At 33.0% G+C, this 12,890-nt stretch overlaps 1 pseudogene; it reads right to left on the minus strand.

Annotated features, from left to right (window-relative positions):
• Positions 1–3,923: 3,923 nt before the first annotated feature.
• On the minus strand, positions 3,924–6,539 carry LOC120210216 (annotated as a pseudogene).
• Positions 6,540–12,890: the final 6,351 nt, after the last annotated feature.

Below are 12,890 nucleotides of genomic sequence, written 5' to 3' on the forward strand. Positions count from 1 at the left end.
CTTAGATCTAAAGCAAACTTCTCAATCCTTGTGTAGCTGAAATGTCCAAGCTAGTTTGCCTGGAAAGTTTACGTTCTGGATTTGGTTGATGTGAAAACCCAGATCTAAGGCCATGGCCCAGTATAGTTAATATTTGGATTTTGGGCTAACTCATGTGATCGTGTCCAAATCATCATCTTAAAGAGCTTTGATCCCAAAATGTGAAGGCTAAAGACCCATAAAAGGATTGCAAATTCGGATTAGGGTGGTCGATCATTAGATGAAAAGCCCGATTACTTTGACTAAAAATAAGTTCCTACAAAAAGGACAATATCAAAATATGTTATTCACTGTAAAAATAATTAATTTATATTTTAAATTCAAGGATAAGATCCGGGTACACAATATAAAATTCTTTTAATTTTATACAGATTTATGATCGTTGGATGAGTGAAAATATATGGTTTAGATTAACAATAGGAAATGAGAATATATTCACTGGAAAAAGAAAACAATGAGTCAATCTCAACCGTCTATTTTCACTCATTCAACGGTCCTAACTATGTGTAAAAATAAAAAGTTTTACATTTGGTAAGTAGATCTTAACTCTTAAACAAATATTATAAATTTAAATCTTAGAACAATTTAATATTAACTATATAAAAATAATTGTTTTATTATTTTATTTATTTTTAAATGAAATAGAAAACTAATATTATTATTAGAACCTTTATTTTTTTATTAATATAGAATAATTACAATATCGTATATGTTCAAAAGACTCTTAATCATTTTATAATGAACACTCAAACACTCATGTAGACATCGTGCTCGAACCTAGGACCTCTAGATAATAATAATCATTCATGTAACCACATAGATCACTTGATTCGTGCACAAGTATATCTGTTAATTGAATTACTTTCTTATTGAGCATGCATATACTAAACAAAAATAATTACTCAAACTCAAGTCTTTTTAAAGAGAATAACATTTTCTTTAAACACTTACACCATTCAATAATAAATTTACTTTAATTTTAAAAATATATAATTATAAATCTCTATAATATCATATTTAAATAATTAAATATTAATAAAATATAATAAACAATTAAAGTCACGTGTATGTTTTACAATATTATTTAGCCACGAAATGAAGTTTTTTTTATTTTGTTTTAATCATTTATGTTTCTGTAATTTTATTTTAAGTCATATTATTATTATATTGTGTATTATTGTCAATATTTAATTTTGGTCACCATATTTGCTGTTATTTCAATTTAGTCATCGATTTTATGTATTATGTATTTTTTAATATTTAATTTTAGTTATGATATGTGAAAATCTTGCATTTTAGTACTGCTTGGAAGTTGGTTTAATTATCGTGTGGTCCTTGTTGTCTCTAGTTATTTCATTTTAGTATGTAAACATTATTTTTGGGTTAATGTTATTTTTAGTACCTCTATTTGTTAAAATATATTGCATGTGGTTCTGATTTATTTATAAGATTTATTTAGTCCTTTTAATTTTTGTTAATTTCATTTTAGTCCCTGAAATTACCAAGTTTTTTTACCCATTTTTATTTTGTTTTGTAATATTTTTTTATTTTTTTATCTCAGTTCCTTATATGGAATGTATGTTTTACATATTATGTAATTATTTTACAATATGTTAAATAAATATTATTATCTCTTTTTATTGTAAATATTTTATGTTGTATATTTTCAACTACATTAGGTTCCATTGTTTTTTATCTATTGGTATATTATTCGAATATTTCAAGAATTTGTATTTGTAGAACGGGTAGGGAAAGTATCACTTGATCGAAGTGGTACAATCCGACACGACGTTCGAACGAAATGAAACTTGAAATAAATCAATTTTAGTTTATTAATTGTTAATTCATTTTTATTTTATATCGAACAAAGCAAGTTATGTATTTTATTTTTTGCAACTGTCAATTTGAATTTATTTTCGATATGCATCTTTTACATATTCGACAATAGAATATTCTTTAACAATGGAAAATGGTTAAAACAGCTTTCCCGCGGAGGATAGCAAATTTCAAGATTTTTTATTGAGTTAAAGGACTTTCTATAAATATTAATTTGAAGTAAATTAATAAATGTTTGATAAATAGATTATATTTTAACTTTATATTCGACTTATAAATTCCACCATTTACGACAACGTGTAAGCAACACAGTACCAATTTTGGGCGCTGTGGGTGCTAATCCTTCCCCACGTGTAACCGACTCCCGAACCTTTTAAAATGAACATCTGGTAATGCAGACAAATTTTATCTTTAAAAAATGATTTTTCTTAAAATTGTTTTTAAAAGACGTTGTTAGGTATTCGACCTACCTAACCCAAAGGTCGATGGTGACTCTATCCAAATTAATTCCAAATCACCCAATTTTTCCAAATTAAAGCTGTAATTGTTTTTTAAAACAATAAACAATTGTTCAACCTAAAAAAACGGTTATGACAGCTTGGCGACTCCGCTGGGGACTCGTAGAGAGTCAAGCTATAAAATCGCTTACACATTATCGTTTGGTGGAAATTATGAGTTTGAGTTTTTAGTTAACTTATTATTCATTTATTAAAGTTTTTAATTGTCATACTAACATTTGGATTTTTGCTTGTAGCTTAGTCCATGTTTGTCGAGTTTTTTTTCGTTTCAGTTTTTGAGTCAAAGGTAGGTACGCCCCTCCTCACACACATCACATATATTGGCATAACATAAGCTCTAGACACGATCTTCGATCCAAATAAGTCAAGGTGAATACTTTAGTCTCGTAAGAATTTATTCTTCGTATGAGTTTTAGCAAATAACCCACAGGATACATACTTTATATCTTCGAAGGGATTTATTCCTCATATGGGTATAAGGTAGTGAATCCCCTCGAATTGAACTCGTTCCGTTTGAAACCTGTAATGGGTGAGGATCGAGGGTTTGGCAGCCCAAGGGGGAACCGACATCAAGGACAATTCGAGTACCTTTTCCTCATAGAGCCGAAATCATGCATATAGTGAACCGTAGAACAGTCACCCTAGGTATAGTCATACCGAACCTCTGTTCGTCAGTAGGTACCCAAAATAGGTGTACACAAAGGAGGAACGTTTATGAACCTTTCATTTTTTCTTTAAATCATGTTGAATAACAACATGCGAACTAGATATCATGCGGTTAAGATTAATTTCTTGAAAATTATTTTGGGTAGATAGCATGTACGGGTAAAATTTTTTATTTAATCAAAGCATGTTCAGGTATATATCATGACGGGATAGGTGTTATATTAATCTTTGAATAACATTTTTATCTGTATTGATTGTCTCACCTGTATTAAATGATTTCTTTCTTTTTGTTTGTGTACATTAACTAATTTATTTCCTTTTGTTTATGTACACTAACCTATTTATTTTCTTTTGATTGTGTCATTTTTCATCATTCTTTGCATTGCATTGCATTGCATCGACATGACATAATGTGAAAAGTATTGATCCGCAAGGGGATATTCTTGAGAAAAATTTTCAAAGAAGAGATAAAATTTTTCAATCAAGCGGTCGCGTACATAGACATGCACCAAGGGCTAAAAGAGTTGAGAGCAGAAAATGAGACTTGTTCGAAAATTGTACCGCATTCGAGACTGAAATGACGATCCACTGATTCGAGGAGTAATCCAGTAGTGGAGCCTTTTTTACAATCATGTCATCAATAGTCATCAAAAAGCGACGCATTGACTTCAACATCGTTAAGGCATTAACGAATTTAGTTTACAGAGTATTGAGGGGCATCAGTTTCAAATATGAATATCTGAGACGAAGCAGTGAGCTCGACGATCGTGCAGTATTCGAGACTAAAATGATGATTCATCGATTTGAGGAGTAACCCAATAGTATATTATTATCTATGATCATCTAATCGCTAGGAGCGACGCACTAGCTTCTGCACTGACTTCCACTTAAGATGTAACGAATGGCAAACTACATTAGATCAAGTGGGATGTAGAAAATAACACTTTAAAGCCATATGACACTGGCTCATCCCCATCTTATTCTTTGAACCCTTACAAATTCCCAGTTTCCATATACCCAATTAAAGTAGCAGCCAATTGTGCAATAAAAAAGACAGTGACCAGTAGTAGTTCGTGACGCTCAACATAAGACTCACTACGTGGTCTAGTCACAAAAATTAGAGTCTGGCTCGCAATGCTTACTTGTAAATATAAAGCACCCATCATTTGATCATTCCTATCCCTTAGAGACCTTACACCAAATTTGTCCAAGAAGAAGTCGGTATAATGTATAACCCAGAAGAAAACGACAATCATCAGTGCCAAGTAGCCTCCAAGCACAATTTCGGTGGTAAAAAATTCTTTCAGTTTCCAGTTATCAGGCAAGAGAGACGACTTTACTCTGTCATTTGAGATTGTCATGATAGTTCCATCGTTTAGAATGACAATGATCAAAACCATGGATGATGAAAAATCGAACTTCCAGATGAGAGCAGTAATAAACTCAAACACAATACAGATAGTGATTGAGACTGCATAGATAATGTAGTTCTTCATCATCTAGAAAATGGCTCTGTTAGTTAACATCGCACTGATAATAATGCTTAGACCAAGTTTTGTAAAGATAATATCTGAAGTGCTCTGTACCGCATCAATAGCATTGGCCACAACGATACCAATATCAGCCTTCTTCAAAGCAGGAGCATCGTTAACACCATCTCCAGTCATTCCACAAATGTGTTTCCTTTCTTGCAACTTCTTCACAATTTTGTATTTGTCCTTTGAAAAGACGCTATCAAACTTATCTACCTTCTCAACCAACTCTTCTATGTGAAGGTAGTTATGCTTGCATCATTGTCTTGACTAAGCAAAAAAGAAGATGTATACATGTTTGTTCTCATTCTAAGTCGTTGTTCAGTCTCTTTTGCGATGAAATTTGATCACATGTAATCATCTTAACATTGGCACCAAGATTAAGAGCTCTATGAATGGTCTATGCACTGTCATGCCTTGAAGGATCAAACAGAGGCAACAAACCAACAAATTGTTAAAGAGTACCATCACCTTCTTTTGTTTTTCTAGCACATGTTGTTTTGCAACACGAATGACTGAAGTCCACGATATGAAAATTATCTATGATAGAATGAACATTCTTCTTAACATCTTCTTTTGCATTGAAAAGGGTTAAGATATGTTCAATATCACTTTTTCTTGCTCGGTGCCAGTTACCATTTGAATCAATCAAGAATTCTAGCAATGGCAGCATCAATGGCATCTTGATTTTCAAATCTAGAGGCTATTGCTACAAGTAGGACAACATGCTCATTGTCGACGTCCTTTGTAAATACCTCAATCAAGTTTCTATCAACACTCAGTTTGTTAAGAGTCAATGTTCTCGTCTTATCACTATAAAGGACATCCATATCGACCATTTCTTCAATGACAATCATTTGCTTGATAATAGCACCCTGCTGAGACAGCATGTGAGATCCAATTTTCATGGTCATTATTTTTAAAACCAAGATCTAAAACGAAACAGTGGTCTACTTTAGACTCAACCATCTAAGCGAAGGCATGTTTAAAGTGGACTGTCTTGTAATGTGAAAGCTTTTATCACTGGTGAAATTTGTTCTATGATATCCATCGTTGGGATCAATATTTTTGCATATGCATTTGCATATTTGCATTTTGCATCTGCATTTCATTTTTAAGCAATTTCATAAAAAACAGATAGCTAATTCATGGAGAATTCTATGAAGTGGTTCTAACCACGTGGCACTACATGGAAGCAAAAAGCTAAAATTAGTACAGTTGGAGGTTGTTTAGCTGGTTGTAGGACTGAGCCTTCCAGAATGATATGAGAAAATAGTCCTCATATCTCGAGGGCTATGATGTTGATCTCGTGTACAACTACTATATAGGAAGCTCCAAACATTCCTCTGAGAACTGTAAGGCACTGAAGCGCAAGATCCAGAACCTGATAGATTCAGGGGCATGGATAATCAAAGAAGAATGGGGGCATTGCATCAACCGTTTTCATCGAGAGCATTGTTTTATTTGAAATTGTTTTTGCTCTATCTTTTACATTTGTTTAATCTTTTAAACGACTAAATTTATGCTACCTTCTAAGGTTGAATAATTGAACAAATTTTAATCTTTAGTTCTTCGAATATCGAATGAATTAAGGATTCTTTTAATTCTTCAAGAATTATGGATTTTGACATGTGTCAATATTAGACCTCTCTTATCCTGTCTGAAACCCCAAAAATATAATAATTTGATTCTTTACCCAAAATAACTCATGGTTGTTACCAAATGACCAAATTTTGACATCAATTCCCTTTGAAACTTTTAAACATTGCCTTTATCTTTTTGATACATGAAGAGTCATACCCATACCTTTCTTTGAGTCAATAAAGTCACACCATTATATTTTTAGACGCAAAACTGACATATTATAAACCAATAAAACCTAAGGCATTGAATACAAGATGTTTACTTGAACATGAACCTTCATACCAGAAGTCACAACTGGGAGCATCTCGCGTCAATTTGCTTAAGTTGAACTTGTACAATTGAGGCATGCTGGGAGCAAGAAGCAGAAAAGGAGAATGAATTCGAAATAATTCTATCATACATTAATTACATTTTTTTCATGTGAATAAAATTAATCTTGAAAATCTATCCCCCTAGGATACCTCTTCTTCTAAGACTTCTGTGTATGAGATGATGAACGACTTTGTTTCATTTATCCATATATGTATATATATATACCTTGTTATCCCCTTTTGAGCCTATAGTATTTTTTCTTCTAATTCAACCCTAACCAATGATCACCCTCCACATTGGGGGGCAAGGTGGAAGAAATCTGCTCACATGAGTGAAGAAATCAATCCAGAGGAGATACCAAAAGGTGATGCCTTTTGGACTCAAGAATGCCGGGGCAACATATCAAAGAGCCACGATTACTTTGTTCCATGACTTGATTCATAAAGAATACGCGGATGATACGATTGTCAAATCACAAACCGAAGAAGAACATGTGAAGGTCTTCAGGAAGCTATTTTTAAGATTGAGAAAATACCAGCTCAAACTTAATCCAAGCAAGTGCACTTTTGGAGTTACTTTAGGGAATTTATTGAGATTTGTAGTCAGTAAAAATGAGAGTGAGATTTATCATGATAAAATCAAAGCAAACTTGGAATTACCAACCCCTAGAACGCAAAAATAAGTACGAGGATTTATGGAGAGGTTAAATTATATTGTCAGACTCATCTCAGTTAACTGAGAAGTGTGATCTAGTCTTCCGATTATTGAGAAAGCAAAACCCAGGAGAATAAGATGATAGTTGGCCAAGAATGTTTTGACAAAATTAAGAGTTATTTGACTAATGCCCCAGTCTTAATGCCATCAATCCCAAACAAACCATTGATCATGTACTTGACTGTCTTTGAGAAGTCAATGGGATGTGTATTGGCACAACATGATGAAACTGAAAGAAGATAAAAAGTTATTTACTATCTCAGTAAGAAATTCACTGACTGTGAGACTCGATATTCCTCAATCGAAAAGTTGTGTTGTGCCTTAGTATGAACTACTAAGAGGTTGAGACAATATTTGTTGTATCACACCACTTGGTTTATATCAAGGTTGGATCCACTAAAATACTTGATGAAATCAACTGCTTTAACCGGAAGAATGTCAAGATGGCAAATGTTGTTGTCCGAATTTGATATAGTCTATAAGCAGTAAAATGAGGTCTTATTGCTGATTTTCTAGCAAGCAAAACATTAAAAGACTATGAGCCAGTCAAATTTGATTTTCCAAATGAGGACTTAATGAGTATATTTGCAGCAGAAGAATATGCTCCGAATAATGAAGCCTGGAAAATGAACTTTGATGGTGCCTCGAATGCTGTGGGATATGGAATTGGGGCAATACTAGTTTCACCAGAAGGAGATCATTATCCTTTTACTAGTAGGCGCGTATTTGAATGCATAAACAACATGGCAAATATAAAGCATGTATCATGGGTATTCAAGCTGCAATTGTGCCAAAATTAAAAGCTTAGAAGTATTTGGTGATTATTCTTTAGTTATTTATCAACTTCGAGGGGAATGGAAGAATCGAGACTCCAAATTGATAGAACACAAGGACTTGGTGATGAGTTTGATCAAGGAGTTTGAAGAAGTTTATTTCACTTATCTTCCCCGTGAAGAAAATCAAATGGCAGATGCTCTGGCTACATTGGCAGCCATGTTTAAGGCTGATGATCAATCTCGAATGATGCTTATTCGAAGGAGTATAAGAGAAATTCCAGCTCATTGTTGCAACATTGAGGAATAAGCAAAGCTCAGCTGCTTTTAAGATGTGTGGATAAAATTGATGCCAAGAAAACACTTGAAGAAGTCTATGAAGGGGTTTGTGGAACACATGCAAATGGATTCACAATGGTTAGACAGATCATGAGATTTGGATATTACTGGTTTGCATCAGATTTGCTTGAAGATATCATAAATGCCAAATCTATGATAACCAAATACATGTTCCCCTTTACCACTCCATGTAAATAATGCACCTTGGCCATTTTCAATGTAGGACATCGATGGTATTTGAGCAATTTCATCGAAGGCTTCAAATGGACATCATTTTATTTTTAGTGGCCATCGACTATTTCACCAAATGGGTTGAAGCTATCTCTTATGCTAATGTCATAAAAGGAGCAGTTTGTAGATTCTTAAAAAGAGAAATCATTTACAGATATGGAATAACAAAAAGATCATTACAGATAATGTGTTGAATCTGAACAATGATTTAGTGAAGGAAGTCTGCACAGAGTTGAAGATCAAACATCACAACTCGGCTCCTTATCACCCGAAAATGAATGGGGCAATAGAGGCAGTGAATAAAAACATCAAGAAGATCATCACAAAAGCAACTGAAACATATAGAGATTGGCATGAGAAATTACCTTTTGCACTGCTTGTAACATACCAAACTATGGGTTAGTGACTAAATTGTAAAGTTTCAGAATTTGGTGACTAAAGTAGAATAATGGATTAGTTCAGTGATTTATTTGGAAGTATTTCTTAAAAGTTGTTAGTAATTATTAAAGGAACTAAAGGGTAAAATGGTCATTTGATCATTTAAGGAATTAAAAATGTGATAGTGGGGATATATATTTTTACACGTGGGAGTGTAGGAAACCAAAAACAATGTTTCCAGAATTCTCTTATCCTCCTTTCTTCTTTGTGCTTGAAGCTCTAGCTCAAAGGTGAGTTTCTTAATTAGTTGGTTATTTGTTGAATTAAAAGTTGGGTTATGATTCTTAGGTGATACTTAAGCTTAAGGAAAGCTTAAGTTATCTTAAGATCAAAAGATAAATGAGTTAGGGAAGATTAAAGATTTGGAGTTCTTGAGTGAATTTCCAGAATGGAGTTGATAAGTTGAACTTTAAGCTAAATTTGACTTGTCATCAGCTTAATTAAGAAGTATTAAGTGTTAGAATTGGATTTGAAACATGTGGAAAATAGGGTATGATTCTTGAAATTTCTAAAGAGGAGAGGATATTAAGGTTAAAAATGAGATAAATGAATATTAATGAGTTTAAGTGTGTATATGTAAGTTAGGAATATGAAAGGGGTTGAAATATGAAGGATTTAATCCAAAAAGAAGGAATTTTAGGGTTTAAAAAGAGGATTCTGGGCAGAGTGCATCGATGCATATTCATAGTGCACCGATGCATCAAGGTTAAAACTCAAAAATTGTTTGAAGGTGTATCGATGCACAAGTAGTGCATCGATGCACTCTTTTAATCTAAAAACATCGAATGCAATTGGTGCATCGATGCATAAGGCATGCATCGATGCATCCCAGTAATAAACAAACATCGAATGTATTTTATGCACCGATGCACAGGTAGTGCATCGATGCACTGATAGGGAATGCATCGATACACTGTGCAGTGCATCGATACATACCTTCATTAAAAGATGAAATGGGCTTTTCTTTTAGCCTAAGAAGTGACAATTTAGAAGATATCAATTAGTATACTGATATGTATCAATGTATTATTATGATGTATATATAGAATAAAGCTTGTTCCGGAACAATCTAAGGATTAAGATTGATTCAAAGCAAACAAGGCTCAGGTGAGTGCACATTATTTAGTATATGAGGTTCAATGGAAAATAAGACTTGCGATAAGTCTATTTCCAATAGTGAAAAACATGAATTCATAGAAGTATGTATTGGTTATGATTTATATGTGTGCATGAGTATATGTGTTATTGATATGAATATGGTAAGTAAAAGGGATTAATGGTGATGATAAGAATAATAATAAGGATAATGAAATGATAGGTATATGTGAATATATGTATTGATGTGTTTTTGTATGTATTGTAAGATGATATGTTTATGTGATAACATGATAAGATGACAATGATTTACATGTCATATGAACATATGAGAAATGTTATGAGCCATATGAAAGAGAAAGTATATGTGATACATGAGGGTGAATCCTATGTTTATATAAATATGAACTCATATGAGAATTGACATGAACTACATGATTACATGTATATGTGAAAGAAACCATGAGCTTATATGAATATATGATATGGTTACATGAATATGTAAAAGGATATAAAAGATTATGCTCATGTTATGTGTCATGAGAGCTAGGGGTATAGTTGGCATGCCAAGAGTCGAGGGTCTATGTGGTCCTTCGGGACATATATGTATTCTTTGGAACATGTGTGAAGTCTGGTGAGACACATACTTGATCCTTGGCATATGTATATGATTCTTAAGGAATGATATGTGGTCCTTCGGGACATATATGTATTCTTTGGAACATGTGAAGTCTGGTGAGACACATACTTGATCCCTAGTATATGTATATGATTCTTAAGGAATGATATGTGGTCCTTATGGACATTATTATATGGCACTACAGTGCAATTCTACGTGGCACTCCGGTGCAATTATACGTGGCACTTCGGTGTAATTATATGAGCTGTGGTGACAGCATTAGTGCACAACCTCTATGTACTCGCATATCTTTAGTTCTCACATGTGTATCATGGGCTATTAAATAGATAATATTAATAAAGTGATATGATAATATGTTTGTTTCCTTGTGGAATTTCATGTGTGATATTGATTGTACAAATGGTAACTTATAAGACCATATGATGAAATGAATCAATGATAGTGATAAAATAAGAAAGAAATGAAGATGATAATATAGTTGCTTGGGTGTACGTGTTTTATGATAGTATATATATATATGGTTTACATGGCATGATATGTATATGTGTAATTGGTTATGGTATATGTTATATGATATGGACATAAGAGATCATAGGAACATGAGATAAGAGATATGAATGATAATGACATATATGTATGCATATATTCGTTACATGTAAAAGTATGAGTGGTATGAAATGATAGTAGTAATTGTTTAAGTATGATTATTAGTTACCGTTTACCTTATATGTTTATATGCCTCACTAAGTCTTTGACTTAGCGTGTAAGTGATTTACACGTAGGTTTCGAGAAGAGTAAAGAGCAATGTGGAGCAAGACAGGTCAGTTCTCCTTACTAAAGGTCAATCAGAAAAGAGGTGAATAATATGTATTTTAGTATATAAAGTTCTAGTTGGCATGTTTTCAAAAGAATATATTGTTTAAGCTATGAACAGTTTTATAAATGTTTTGAATAGTTATATGTAAATAAATAAGTGAAATATACACGCTCTGATTGGTTTTCTAATAATGAAAATGTCTTTTATGTAAATTAGTCATTTATATGTTATAAAAGTTTTAAATTACTCACTATTTTATATAAGTACATGTTTTAAAAGGTCAATGTGACACCTCGATTCGTATCCGGGTCGGATACGGGTTGGGGAGTTACACTGCTTGCTTATCGCACCTCCGTTCGCACATCTACTGGGCAACACCATTTTCTTTGGTATATGGGATGGAAGCAGTTTTACCTGTTGAAGTAGAAATTCCTTCTTTGAGAGTATTGATGGAATTAAAACTTGATGAGGCTGATTGAGTGAAAAGTAGATTTGATCAGTTGAATTTGATTGAAGATAAAAGACTAAAGCTATTTGTTATGGCCAAATGTACCAGAAAAATATTATGTGAGCTTATGATAAGAAGGTCAGGCCTCGAGAATTTCATGAAGTGATTTAGTGCTGAAAAAGATCCTCCCTATGCAAAAAAAAGGTTTTTCGAGGGAAGTGGATGTCAAACTGGGAAGGTCCTTATATTGTAAAAAAGGCATTCTCAGAAGGAACTTTAGTTTTGACTGAAATGGATGGAGAATATTTGCTTAATCCTGTGAATTATGATTCAGTCAAGCAATATTACACTTGAAGAAAAACAAAAAGAAGAAGCAAAGAAAAATGGATGAGACTCGAGTCAAATGGCGCATCAAACTTCAAACCATGAGATTGATCAAGCATAATCATTCTAGAATCACTTCACTCGAAGAAAATGGAGCATCTAGAGAGCATCAAGAGAGAGACACATACGAGCATATTCAAATTGAGCAAGACATGATTGAAAGCAACAGAAGGAATTGATCTTTGGTTCAATACCCTGAAACACTTGTTTGGGTATATTTATCCTTTTCTTTCATAACCATGAACCATGGTCTACATTACGTGCCTTATAAAGTCCCTTCTAATCATTCATGCATTTCAAAACATAAGAGACTATCTTCATATTTCATCCCACACATCAGAATTAATCTTTATTTGTAAAAAGTTTTCTAAAATCTTTAATGCATGATAGAAAAATAACAAAGGGGGGGTTCAAGACGTAAATTTTTTAATGACGTTTTGAAACCAAAGGAGGATTCGAGTTGA

This window comes from Hibiscus syriacus, unplaced genomic scaffold (genome assembly GCF_006381635.1).
Source record: "Hibiscus syriacus cultivar Baekdansim isolate YM2019G1 unplaced genomic scaffold, ASM638163v2 tig00000715_pilon, whole genome shotgun sequence".
NCBI classification, from domain to species: Eukaryota; Viridiplantae; Streptophyta; class Magnoliopsida; order Malvales; family Malvaceae; genus Hibiscus; species Hibiscus syriacus.